We start from the raw sequence: 13,526 nt of genomic DNA, 5'->3' as shown, positions 1-13,526 counted from the left end.
AATGCAGAGTGGCAAGACGAGGGTTGATATTTGTATGTTCTTTCTTTCTGGCTCCATATTCACACACTGTGACAGATTGAAACTGCAAAGCTGTGTTTGTGTTGGCTGGACGACTGAACGCTCCTGCCCAGAGGGTTTATCAGGGAGAGGAAATATTGACCGCCAACAGTTGCACTTTGGTGGTGTTATTGCTTTTTCACACTTGTGTGATACAGACAGCCGTCGCCAAGCACAACAATTGTAAACCCGCAGCCATATTGACGGCCGCATTGCTCTTCTGTCCAGGGCAGCAAATCCAGATTATGCTGTTTATATTTCCCGCTTATTTTACCAAAGTACTTTCTGCAGTCAAATAATCAAAGAGTGCTGGAACAAGGTGAGAAGAAAAGAAAGTACTTTCTCTTTCTGTGGGACGCCAAACCCAGAGGGTAAAGCAGCAGCTGCGTGTGTGTGTGTGTGTGTGTGTGTGTGTGTGTGTGGATGGTCATTACACACCGCATATAAATATATTTTTTCAAATATATAAAAGAAAATTAAGGAACTTGTTTGTTTTGGCACCGCAAATATCAATATCACGTTGTGAGGAAACAGCTGTTCTTACCTTCAGTATTTTATGTATTTTCGTGTTGTGTATTGCAGGTAAAGGTATTTAGTCTGTCCAGTGTTATTTTAAAACTTTAGGGAGCGGATGACGATGATGACAGGGGTCTTTTTTTTTGGGCCAAGGACCCCTAAACTGGTGTAGCATGGTGCAGGGACCCCCTACTGTATATACTGTACACATGAGGCTTGAGGAGGTCTGTGTGACGGGGGGGGGGGGGGCGGAAATTTCTTTTAGTTCACCCCTCTCCTTTCCTCCACTCTGTCTCTGACTGTGGGTGTGTGTCGCCACCCTTCGCGAAGTACAGCGGAGGAGGGAATATGTGCAAAGAAAAAACATTTTTTTTTGCTTTATCTACAAACAATTTCACGACCCCCCCTGCAGTACCTCTGCAGACCCCCTGGGGGTCGCGGACCCCCTGTTGTAGACCTATGCTTTAGGAGAAAAGTTTGCGAATATATATTTGCTGAATGGTGAAACTGTACATATAAATATCAGGAACTGTTTGATAACTTTAAACGTAGTGCCTATCCCTATAATAAACCAACGCCTTGTATTTCTACATGTTGACTGATTTTCGCCCACATTAATAACCCGCTGATGAAGGAACTCGCCTAAACTGCTGAAGCTGTTTTCATTTTTCTAACCTATAACACTCTCAAGTGGCGCTCTCCAGTGAACGAGACGTTTGACATTCTCAAACGTCAGGGACTTGAAACAGCTTAAATTAGGGATCGAGGTGATTCTCCACATCCTCATCTGCCTCAATGGCGTGCCAATGTGGGCGTGCATTAAAGATTCATGCAAACAGCTGTTTCGTCTACAGGACAGCATGGCTCAGAGCAAGGCTGTGTGCTTAGATTTCAAATCAGGGAAGACTGGAGGAGCTGGATTTGGGAAAGAACATCGCACACAGTGCAGGAAGTTAACACATGCTCGTCACAAGAAGCAGGCAGCTGAGAAGTGATCACACGTCCCTGAGACTGAGAGGGAGGCAAGAGAAGACTCTCATCTTTAATATGTTTGTGTGACTTTTAGTAAAACTGACCCAAATGTGCTAAAACAAACCCATTAAGAAACAATTCACTTCTTAATTCCCAGTGAGTCTGATCCAAAGCTAGAGTAAAGCCTATCTGTGGAAGCAGTCGAAGGTGAATTAGTCATTTCCAAACAACACTTTGGTATTTTCCTAAATAAGCATGACTGATGGAATTGTGAAGCACCGCCGTACGGCTTTTAAAGAAGCTGCGCCTTCACTCGAGCTGACATTTGTGCGGTGTTTCACGATGGATGCGGCGATAATATATGCCAGCTCCTGACAGTCGTGCAGCCGCTGAACGCGCAGGCTGAGTTATGTGTGTGAGGTATGAGGTACATATTCACAGCGAGAGTGTTGGCATCATTTTCTCCCCCTCGTATGCCCACATGCTCTCTGACTCTTGTGTTTACTCGCACATTTGTTCTGTCTCATGTATCCTGATACGCTCTCCTTTGCTCCAGCGTCTAGGGAGACTGAGGGTAGTGTTGCAAAAGAAAGCGTCATTAAATATCTGCATCTGTGCTGAGTTGAAATGGTTTGAACACACACACATAGAGCTGGAATCACGCGGCGTCTGTGTGCTCTAAACAAACACCCAGTAAATGATCTTTAAGAGTGTAACATAATAACGTTCTCTCCTCCACTGAGACGGGCCCTGACCTCCTCACAGGAGCTTTACAGTGACCGTTCCAATGGTAATGTGACAGGCTGATTGCCAATTTACAGCCCACACACAAACATTGCCCCGCTGGATTCAAAGGACAGCTCTGTAATGACAAACGCAAACAATACGGCGCGCTCCAACCAAATGCTATCTGCTGTTTGTCCCTCTTTAAAATGATACTCACCAGCACAGCGTCACAGATGAAACTGCGTCTTCACCTTTCAGCAAGTCTCACCTCGTTCACAGAAGCCTGTCACGCAAAATATTGCCGTGGCGAGCCTGTTCCTGCTGGATATCACAGTAATAAGCAAACCATCCCCTTTAGAAATAACAGCTGGTTGTGTTTTTCTAATGGGGGGGGGGGGGGAGCTCCATCACTGCCCGTCACCCCTCATTCATCAGCAGCTGTTAGCCAATGCCTTCTATGGATCTGCTCTCAGTCTGCACCTGCACTTATCAGCTGGATGAATGTCTCATAATATAAACATCATGTCTCCTTCGCGAGCAACTTGAGCGGATGTGGACGGTTGCTCTGTTGTTTGTAGGTGATGAGCAGCAGATACGCACTTTGCTGCGTGGGAGCAGCCGGCACAGAATATGTGTTGTTCAGACTGGAGCAGCGTGCTCTGCGACGCTTTCTAAATGATGGGAGTTAATTACAGTGTTTTTTGCATCGTCTGAAATTATGCTACCTTGACAGATCTCTTTTTATGCATCTTCAATTGCCGGGGCAATTCTTTCTCAAAATTCGCTGAACAAAAAGACTCGTCAGAACCCCTTTATGTTTGCAAAGCTTTTCATTTCCTAATTAATTTTGAACTGTGCCAGAGGGAGGCCTAGCTTAGAATACAATATGCTCTGTGGTTTGGCAGCTTTGTCTATGGACCTAATGAAAAGCAAACCAAGATTGCCTCTAAATCTCAAGAAGATTAGAAGATGAACAATTTTTAACATTGCCTGCTGTCAGTCTGAGACATTAACCCTGAGTCTGTTTTTACAATAGACGCTGTGGTGTCTGTCTGTACTTCAACACACTGAGACACCAATCAGTGTCCATCACATCTCTTGTTAAGTGTCTGGAAACAGACATGTTGTCCTCACTGTATGACCACAAGCTGCCCTTTTAGGTTGAGGTTATGTAAGGTCATTTGAAGTACAGGAAAGTTAAGGCAAGTGTGTAGAACAACCAAACATAGTTACAACTCTGCATCACCACATAACATGTAGAGATATCTCAAAGCGTGAGCACATTGGGAGGTTACAAGGGAGGTTTTTCCTTCCAAACTTGGAGGCACACATCAGAGATGTGTAAAGCTTCCCCCTGGATTGTTTGTATGGCACTATCTTTGGCTTACACCCACATGGTATCTTTTCTGCAAGCTGGAAACCCACTCAGCGTTCTATATTTCTCTCATTTTGGTGTGAGAGGAGACTCACGGCGCTGACCCCAAGGGATGTCGATTCCCACCAATGCTCGTGGACTTACAGTAGCATTTTGCCCCAGTGTCAGCGAAGAGGAGAGGAGAAGTAGAGCGAGCGAGAGAAGACTATGAGCTTAATGTAGATCTGTCATCAGCTGGCTGCAGATCAAAAGAGCAGCATTGGCAGGCGGAGCACAGAATCCACCAGAGCCTCATCTTCATGCCAAGCTCCAGCTTCTCTGAGGTAGACGAGCACAGAGGGGCCTGGCTCCAGGCGAGGAGAGTGTGTGTATTTGCTTCTTTTTTTTCTGTGTGTGTGTGTGTGTGTGTGTGTGTGTGTTTGGGGGCGGAGAGGTGTGGGCACATGCACAATGTCTCAAGGCAAGGATCTGGCACTTTGAAAATGTCACCAGAATCCCAGAAACAAAAGAAGAAGAAGAAGAGAACGGAGAAAGTGTGATGAGCAGACGCGTATGCTCTGGGAGGTTTGGGATTTAGAGAGTGTGGAAGGCAGAATCGTCTCAAAGTGGGAGATTGAGAGGAATAAAGATGACGGCACAGACAGAGAGATGCAGACTGTCTTCACTGTAAACCTCTGTTACTCCAACAATGAAACTAATATTGCTTTTGATACTAGATTGTTGGCATATTTACTCAAATCTACAATAAAATGCTCGTGGGAGCATTATAAAGAGGTTGTGCCTGTCTAATGCACTCAATGTACGTGATTTAGTTTAATCTTAAACACTCTGTCTTACACCACATTGGAAACACCAAGATGCTTCAGCTTCGTTGTAAAACAAGACAGCCGAGGTTTCAGTGCTGTCGGTGCATTTTCTTTATTTTGTGCTTCCCTTTGACATTTACAACTTTTCGCTCGTTCTTCCTCGTTGCTTGGAAATTTGAACACATGCTCGCAGTGATCTTCACACCGGACCAAACTTCTTGAAGCGGCGGATTCCAATCTTTTAATCAATACCACAGACGCACCCGGAGATCAGAAGAGCGGTTGTTAGTTTGTCGACTTTGTTGAGAATTAGAAACTGACTTCAAGCTGTGACCGACCTTCACATTTAGAGGTCAGATTGGACTTCTTTTTCACTGGCAGGTGTGAATTACATTTACTTTTCTGTATTTCTGACCACGATCGTTCTCTATCCTGCGCCCAAACATAACCACAGAAAGGTTTCATAAAGCTGCAATAACTAAAAGCAGACATTGTTTTTGCAACGTCAAATATTTTGACTTGCAAACAAAAGAAATGCATCGTCAGCGAACATTTTACTGATTCATTCAGTGTCAACATTTGTGCGACTTGCCAGCTGCGTTAATGAATAATATTTCATCCTTATATTAAGAGAATAACATCATCCTTTAGTGATGCTGGATGATGCAGCGAGCACTTTGCTAAAGTAAACTGAGGCCTTTGACTGTGTCACTGCAGACAGCAGCACTAACAGCAGCTGAACCAGATATTTAATTACCTTGACGAGTGTTTAAGATGATTTATTTGTCTGAATCATTAAGTTGACCATCTTTTTAAATCGATTTCAGGTCAGTTGTATCTTTTCTGTTGTGTAATATGCATCCGTAAAGGGCAAAATAAACCAGGTTTACACTTGTTCTGTTGAAAACACAGATGTGCACGGTTTAAAAAAGACTCTTCAGGCAAATTACAGCTGTAGGCAGCAGACAGTAAAAGGTGAACACCTCCTCTGACAACAGAAGTGTAAGGAGTACACACTCTGTATGTTTATCTCTACAGCTCAAAGAGCTTCTAAAGAGATGGGATGCTGTGTTAGGAAATCACCACCTGACCTCGCCAATCTTATCCAGAAGTACAACAAAACCCCGTTGAGTGAAGACGCTCACCATCTCTTCTCTAACATGTTTTTCTCTGTGTGCATGTTTTTGTGACGGTGTGTGTTCCTGCGTTTACCCGAACTCAATGTCAAGCCTATTTCCAAACCACTGATTCAGCTAGTTGTGGAGATATACAGCGGTGGCGCCAATGCTAACCTTTAGAGATTACAGTGACATTAAAAGTGGCATATGGGCGGCGAGCGGGGAGACCCAACTGCTGTGCGCCTCATCTGATGCAAATGTCCTCTCTCACCTCTATCAGAAAAAGTAATTATGGCAAACCACTGTGACATCTCAGGCTGCGCAGGAGAGGGGAAGAGTCCCTCGTATAGGTCATCGAAATACACCCATCTCTCTGGGTAAGGAGGAGACAATTATCTTTTTGTGCGGAGAGGCGGTGTTAAGGGAGGAGCCCTCCACCCTGAACCCCCCCCCCCCCCCCCCCACGCTCCTCAAAGTGAAGTGTCTTTTGTAGCAGGCAGCCTTCAGGGACGCAGTCAAGAAATTGACACTGCTGTTAGCATGCTCGGGGCTAAAGAGATGTATCAGTATAGCGGCGCCGTCTCTCTTGGCGACTGGGGCTTCATTAATATGTCGGCAAACATGTGTTTGGTCTCGTTTTCATAATGTATTTTTCCAGTCACTGCGCAGATATGAAAGTGACAGGGCAGTGTCTCCGCTGCAGTAGTCATAGGACGTCGTTGATTAAGTGCCTGGGCGTAACGAACGCGTATGTAAATGCGTAGCTCACACATTCTCGCCATAAAACATAATAATAAAGCTTCTTTGGTGTTCTGTTTTAATCCGTTTGCATGCGTTCTACATTTCCACTGTGTTACATTTAAAACTAAATCTATTTTTAAAAGTGATAAAAGCAGAAAGCTGGGAGTGCGTGCTTTTGATTAGAAAATATTCTAACAAAACAAAGCATTCATTTGTGAAATAGGCCGTCACGCTGCATGAATTGCATCTGATGCCGTCTTGAAAAAGTGATCTCAGAAGAATCAAAGCGCAGCGTTAAGTATCCAACCACAGTGTGCTTTGGAAAGTCTACTTGTATGTTTAAGCTGTGTGACTTAGATAAAAGCCCAGCGTGTTTTCCGTGCTGGAAGCAACCGTAATCCTCGTGAAAGTGTTTTGCTATTTATTTATTTTCTCATCTCCTTGTCATGTTTGTGTTGTTGATGTGATTGTGTTGGAGTGCTTTACCTAGTGGACGGGTCCTGCAGCCCCACAGCTGACCCTGCTGTTCAGAGTCAGTGGGCTGCGGTGGCCCAGAGCGGCTTACGCTAACCTCTAACCCCCTGGCACTCGCTGCTGGCTTAGCTCTGCTGAACAAGTCAACTGGGCTTTGTGCCCGAAAGAGTCGACCTGCACGAGTGTCTTCTGGTCCTGTAGTGAGATCCCAGCCCCTCAGGGTGAACCCCACTAACGCACTCCTGAGACGAGAGGGCACGGCACTCGCTAAGGCTGTCCCTGGTTTATAGACCTTTTAGGAATGGCTACTTTAACATGTGTTTGAATGTAAATGCAAAATATCCAAGTGTTTCCCCTAGGTGTACTGCTTTTGGGGGGGGGGGGTGCGTTGTGCTGCACGGATTCTATTTAGTTCTCTCCTTTCCTCCGCTCTGACTGTAGGTGTGTGCACACGTGTGTGTGCGTCAGGTGCGAAGCCCCCTCCTTCGCAAAACAGGGCGAAGGAGAGAATGTCAATGTGCAAAGTAGACAGTACACAATGAAACGTGCACATAAATTAGATCAATAACATAAGCGTTTAGTTTATTTAATAATAAATTGAGAATATAAAAAAAAGCATGATTACGCAGCGTCTTCACATGCACAAATAACACGAGCGGCCGTGAGCATCACTCACCGCACCGAACAAGTGGAATCTATAGGTCGTCCTTTCTTTCTACATTTTTTAAATATTGTTTTGCTGACCGCCAGTACGTTCAAAAGTGCACTCCAGGGTGTGTGAGTCCTTGTTGGATTTAGTTAGACGCAGCGGAGCACACACTTCTGACCCGTCAGACGGGCAGCGCACTGAAACACAGCTTTTCTGCTTTTAAATGATTCTTTCAATAAATTCAGGCACTGGACAGAAAAGAAATGTGCTGGCAGTCTCCATCATGTAATTGGCAATAAGCAATGCTGACATTCAAAAGATGCCTTTTTAAAAAGATTTGCAGCCACTTTAAAAGTAATTGATCGTGTGCTGGTTTGTGTTGCTATTTTATTTATGAATTATTAAGCTAAGTTTTGCTTCTTCCTGGTTCTATTCTGGATGTTTTGTTGGAGTTGGTTCTGGGAAGTGAAATTCTAATGAATAAAGTTGAAGTATTTCCATAAGCACATTAATATGGTGTGGATTTCTGTGACTCCACGACGGGCTGATCCGTACTGTACACCCACCGTCAGTGTCACAAGTGAGGAGTTTTCTCATTTTCATGTTGTCAGTTGTAAACAAAAAAACTTTTTTTAATTCCGGCTGTGTAGGTGGAGTGGGGGCGATTAGCTCCTCTGTGTAATTAGTTATTACACTGAGGGGGGAGGGGGGGGGGGGGAGAATCACATTCATTATGTGAGAATGGGGCCACCACGAAGGAGCCACTAGAATCGTAATGAAGGAGGGCCCCTTGACAACCATGAATTCACCAATTAAGGTTCTCATATAACATTTAAATTATGTGCATTTTAACGACTAGCTTTCCACAGAAACACTTCGCATCTTCCTTTTGGTTTTCAAGGAGCTTTCTTGCTTGCAAATGTAGGACTAATTAAGATAATTAAAGCTTTTGATGTCCCACATATAATCCAATGTGCAGCAATGGAGAGAAAAAGGAAAAAAGTTGTAATGAATTTCAAGGCTTTGTCTTCCTCTGTTCCCTCCCATTAAAACAGCTCTCATTGTTGGAGAATCCATTTTCCTGCAGTGAAACGGTTTTTACATGGGTTGGGGAGAAATTGTCTGCTTCATTTTGCAGAATTAACGGCTTTGTCTCCTTCACATGTCGTCTTTGTAGCCGGAAAGTAACCGTGAAGAAACTCAACAACACTACAGTTTTGTCTTTCAAACTTTGTGCACATGGAGATGGTCTTGCTAAGCAGACATATACTTTTCCAAGGCCCTTTTAACATGCAGTTATATACAGTAAATACATGTATTACAGAGAGCTGTCAGACACATTGTGTCTATACATGCAGAAAGCAGAAAGGTTTCCCAGTGTGCACTTTTAACTCAATATCTTTGTCCCTGAAATATCCTTATTTCCATTCCCTACACAAGACTTTAAAACATGACAGATATTTTAAAGCAAGTAATATCTTCTTGCTGAATGCATGTGCCTGCATTATGTATGATGTATGTGTGAGAACGGAAAAGTAAGACAGCGAGAAGAGGCGATAGAGCTCCCTTGCTGAGCTTTTATCATCCTTAAATGTACCAAAATGAGTCTTGGGGAAAACGAAGCCGTGTGGCTTTTGAAGAATTAATAAGCCTGTCTCATTTGGATGTGTCTAGCGTCTCGGACAGCCTGTGGAAGCCCCACTTCCACACTTTCCTGACAGTGCCTTTGATGATCACTGATAACGTACATCGACTCCCAGGGAGCGAGGCATCCAACAATGAGGGTAGAGTCAGTGGAGACTGGCTTCACTGATCCTCACTGAGCTTTATTATCTGGCCTCTCTCCAGAAAAGAAGTGCATTAGGTATTCCTAAGACAAAGCATTTGGGACAGAGCGTGTACCATTGTTCGGTTCTTCTTGTCTAGGAAATCTCGTCCTTTGACAAAGGTTACTGGTTTATTCGCCAGCTGGGTGCAGACGGTCTCGTCCTGGTCAGTTTGAAATGTTGTTAATCCCTTTTGGATAATATCTTTGGTTTGTTTTAAGTGATCAGTGATCTGTGCAGCTTTGTAAATGGTTATTTTGCCTTGAAATTCAAGGATGTGATATTATTAATAACTGAATCTAACTTAATCGTAATGTCATTTGTTGAATCTTTTTCACATACAGGATATTTTGCAGGATATTCATTTGGAGTCCCTCTGCTATAAACTTTCCATCCATTTTGAGATTTCCCACCTGTTATCTCACGTCTCGTAAGTGTCGCATTACTGTAGCACGAGGACGTAGGAGTGATTAGTGCTATTGTGATAAAAGCTACCATCCAGAAAATGTGCTGGAACCTGGTGAGTCAGAGGCCCAGAAATGGGCTTCAGCAAACAAAATAATCGGGCAGAGGTGATGCTGAAGCGGGTACGTAACTATGAGCCAGTGCAAGGCAATTTTCTACTCAGCTACTTATAACCTACAGGAAATGACAAAAAAGCATTGGCTTCCTTTGTTGAGGCCAATTTTGTGATTACGGGGTTGATAGCTACATTCCGCCATTTGTAGGCAGGAACATCCGCCCTGTTCAGGATTTCTTTGGCTCTTTTTGCACCATTGTCATTCCAAAAAATGTCCCACATCCTTTCAGCCTACAAATATAGTACAGCACTTACTGATTTCAGTATTTGGGGAGGAAAATGGTAGCCCAATGGTAGTACATTATTAAAAGTTACTGAAAGTCAGGATCTCTTCCATGCAGTCAGACTCTAAGTGAGGTTAGGCTGACGGGGTTAGTGCATCCCCAGTGTGTTTGTGTGTATTTACATGCAACCATCTATTTCATTCTGCTGCATCCATCCATCTATGTTGTCATTAGTGACTGTTTGAACATGTTGTAGTGTCCAATGATCGACTGTCATGAAAACAAACGGAGAAGCTTGCAAAGTACGAGCTACAATGAACGCTCTGCCTTCATGACTCAAGCTGTTGTATACGGAAGATGTTCTAAAATAAGGACTCTAATCCAAACAATAACTTTGTACTTCACAATTTGTGTCCAAACAATCATCTCTCATTCTGGTAAGAAAGTTCTCTGCATACAATTTGCCCTCACCTGAAACAGACTTGTTGCATCAAAACCAAAATGTGACAGGCAGCCACGGGGAAAGCTAGCCTGTGACCCTGTTTTAAGATGTTGCCTGAGGCAATTTCTCTACTGCAATAACATGCTCCCACTCACTGACATTGGTAACCTGACAGCTGATGTGAAAGCCAAGAAAATGCAATACACTTTGAGGCATCCATAGGGGATGGGCGAAAGGTATACAGTACAAACGCCTTGAGGGACATTCTTCTACTTCTTAAGACATTCCCCCTCCACTTGAGGAGATGTTTGTTGAATAGATTCGTGCAAATGGGACACTCTTGCTTAACGTAGTCACGTGCCATCACACCTATTAATAACCACTGAGGTTGCAAGTTAGCAGAAGAAACAGAGCTTAAAGACTAGATGATGGGAAACAGCAAGTAGGTCTGAGTGAAAGAGAGCAACGAGCAGGATATCGACACGGACGGCAAAATTAGAATTGATTTGCAGAGAAAAGGGGGTTGCCGTCTTGCAGAGGCAGCGGCTTCTGTGAATTCCTAATCCAGCGGTCTTTGAGGAAATCTCTGTGGCAGAGCTGGTCTTTACTTACTCCCACGGACAGGCCTATGATCGGCATCGGGCTGTATGAAGGTTCAACCCCTCCGTATTCTCAACAGACCACAGGCCTAACAGGATTTTGGTTATTGAACATTTAAACCTGAGGGGGAAGAAATCCATCCATCTTCACACTATGAAAATCTGTCCTCATGACTGATCAGGGAGAAGTATTGTCTCTGAGCCATTTTGTTTTCTGCTTTGTGTGAATTCTGAATGTTTGCTTTAAGTACACATTCAAAAAGTGTCAACGTGAAGTCAATTTTAACTGCCGTGAGTTGATGTAGGACAGAGGAGTAGGCCCAGCTACTCAGCGAGAAGCACATTGTTTTTTAATCCCCTGTGCCCTACAGTTTTAATTGGAAAGCAGGTCCACAACAGCAGACATAAATCCCTCCACTGGAGCTTTAGTGCAAGGCTGCAGGGAGGCAGTGAAATCTAAACTGAAGTGACACTTACTGACTGGGCCAAGGGGAAAGGAAAATTAGCTTTTCCTGGGGAAAGGGGAAACCTTTCAATAGGCAGATTGACAGGTTGAGCAGTCAGAGGAGATGGAAAGCACTTGTAGCTGCTCGGACGCGCCCAGGGGTCAGATGCCAGGGCTGGCAGCTTTGCCGGAGAGGCTGCGGGTTTTTTCCGTGTGACATTCTTGTCAAACGTTTGGCAGCAGGATCTCTCACAACAAACACAGCAGGACACTGACGGTTGATCTACTTTCACTGGCCCCAATCGTGTGCATGGCCTCAGGGGGGCTGTTTTGCCTCAACAACATGTTGGAGGGTTTGTAGACAGAAGTCTTGGCTTCACTACGTGCTAGTCGGGGCTTCTTTGAGGGACCTTTAGAGTAATACAAAGAGGTATGTAGCAGAATAAAAACTTCTCCTGTAATCTCTCTTGTATGTCAGACTGCATTGATACCACAGAGGGAATTGCTTTTATCATTGAAGCACCACAAGCAATACAGTGCAGAGAAGAAAGATAAATCATGACAATGTCACTTACAGCAGAATACATCAGCAACATATAGAAAATGACCATCAGCGCTAGTGGCAAACCTGCACTCAGAGGATGTGCCAGGTACGACTCCAGTCTGATCCTTCCACATCTCAATGTGCAAGAAATGACTGTTAAAGCTCGAAATGAATATTATAACACCAATCTATATTTGTTATATTAACATTGAATCAAATGACAGTGACTTCAGCTCCTTGTTTTAGGTTGTACGGCACATTTACTGTATGGTTCAGTCTCAACGCTCTCAACTATTCTGTAACGGGTTTGTTTTCACAAAATAAAACCAACTGTATGCAACCTGCCCAGCACCAAACAGGAGCCACACACATCACCAACTACATAAAGAAGAAAGTAAAGGAGTTAACGGCTAAACACCCAGACAGTTTCTCCATAGTCGGTGGAGACCAAAACAGAGCAAAAAGTGTGAATATTGGATGTATATCCATCAGGTGGGCAGAAAAAAGGCTCCAATGTTTTGATACAATTACTACATTCCTGCTGGATGCAAGTAGTCGACTGTTAGCTGTTAACACGTTAACAACTTTACAAGAATTAGAAATCCTTTATTATTCCCACGACGGGGAAATTTACCTTGTTACAGCAAAAGAACAAGAAAGTAAAGTGGCGAGTACACAATTAAATAGAATAAAATACAGTAACAATAGTGTAAGTACAGAGTCGTTGATAACAAAGTTGTAAGAGTCAATATTGCACATGAGTGATAATTGCAGAAGTTATAAAAAGTGCACATGGCAGTGATAATTGCACACAGTGGTGGAATAGACTGTTCTCGGTGTGGTGGTCTACCAGGGGCCGTGGTGATTGTACAGTCTGACCGCTGCAGGGAGAAAGGACCTACGGTATCTCGGGTGAAGCAGCCTGTCACTGAAGGAGCTGCACAGTGCGGACAAAGTGTCCTGGAGGGGGTGGGACATGTTGTCCAAGTCGCACATATGTCAGAGCTCTGTGTCTGTTTCAAGCTCTTCTGCCACCAATTTACTGCAAAACAAACAATGAGGTCTATATATATATATATCATTATTTAGTCTTCATTAGTTGAGTTACTTAACGTATTTGGTTGCGTTGAAGGTATAAGCAAAACAAGCCAGTTGTCACTCAGTTGTCATAATTGGGTCACATCTGCCCTTGGAGGCAGGGCAGAAGAAGCACATAAACAAAGTCATTATGTTTTAGTTGACTTGATGGTGTGCTATTCCAGCAGACCTGCCAGGGGATGTTTGATAAACAGCAACGAGACCTCTGCTGCAGGTTCATTTGAAAGCGCTGTGCTTTAGCAGCCTTCACTTTGAAAGCAGCTGATAGCAGGAACGGATGTTGTCCTCATCATTTATAAAGCTTCCATTAGGTTGTGTTCTTGACAGGATGTGC

General features: G+C 43.8%; 1 protein-coding gene across 4 annotated transcripts in view; it reads left to right on the top strand.

The window, feature by feature from the left end:
• The window catches only part of mgat4c (mgat4 family member C), an 85,383-nt gene that overhangs the window by 44,534 nt on the left and 27,323 nt on the right, over window positions 1-13,526 (top strand). The gene's annotated exons all lie outside the window — the stretch shown is intronic.

Source organism: Cottoperca gobio, chromosome 6 (assembly GCF_900634415.1).
Source record: "Cottoperca gobio chromosome 6, fCotGob3.1, whole genome shotgun sequence".
Taxonomy (NCBI): domain Eukaryota; kingdom Metazoa; phylum Chordata; class Actinopteri; order Perciformes; family Bovichtidae; genus Cottoperca; species Cottoperca gobio.
This window is presented reverse-complemented; position numbering and strand designations above follow the sequence as displayed.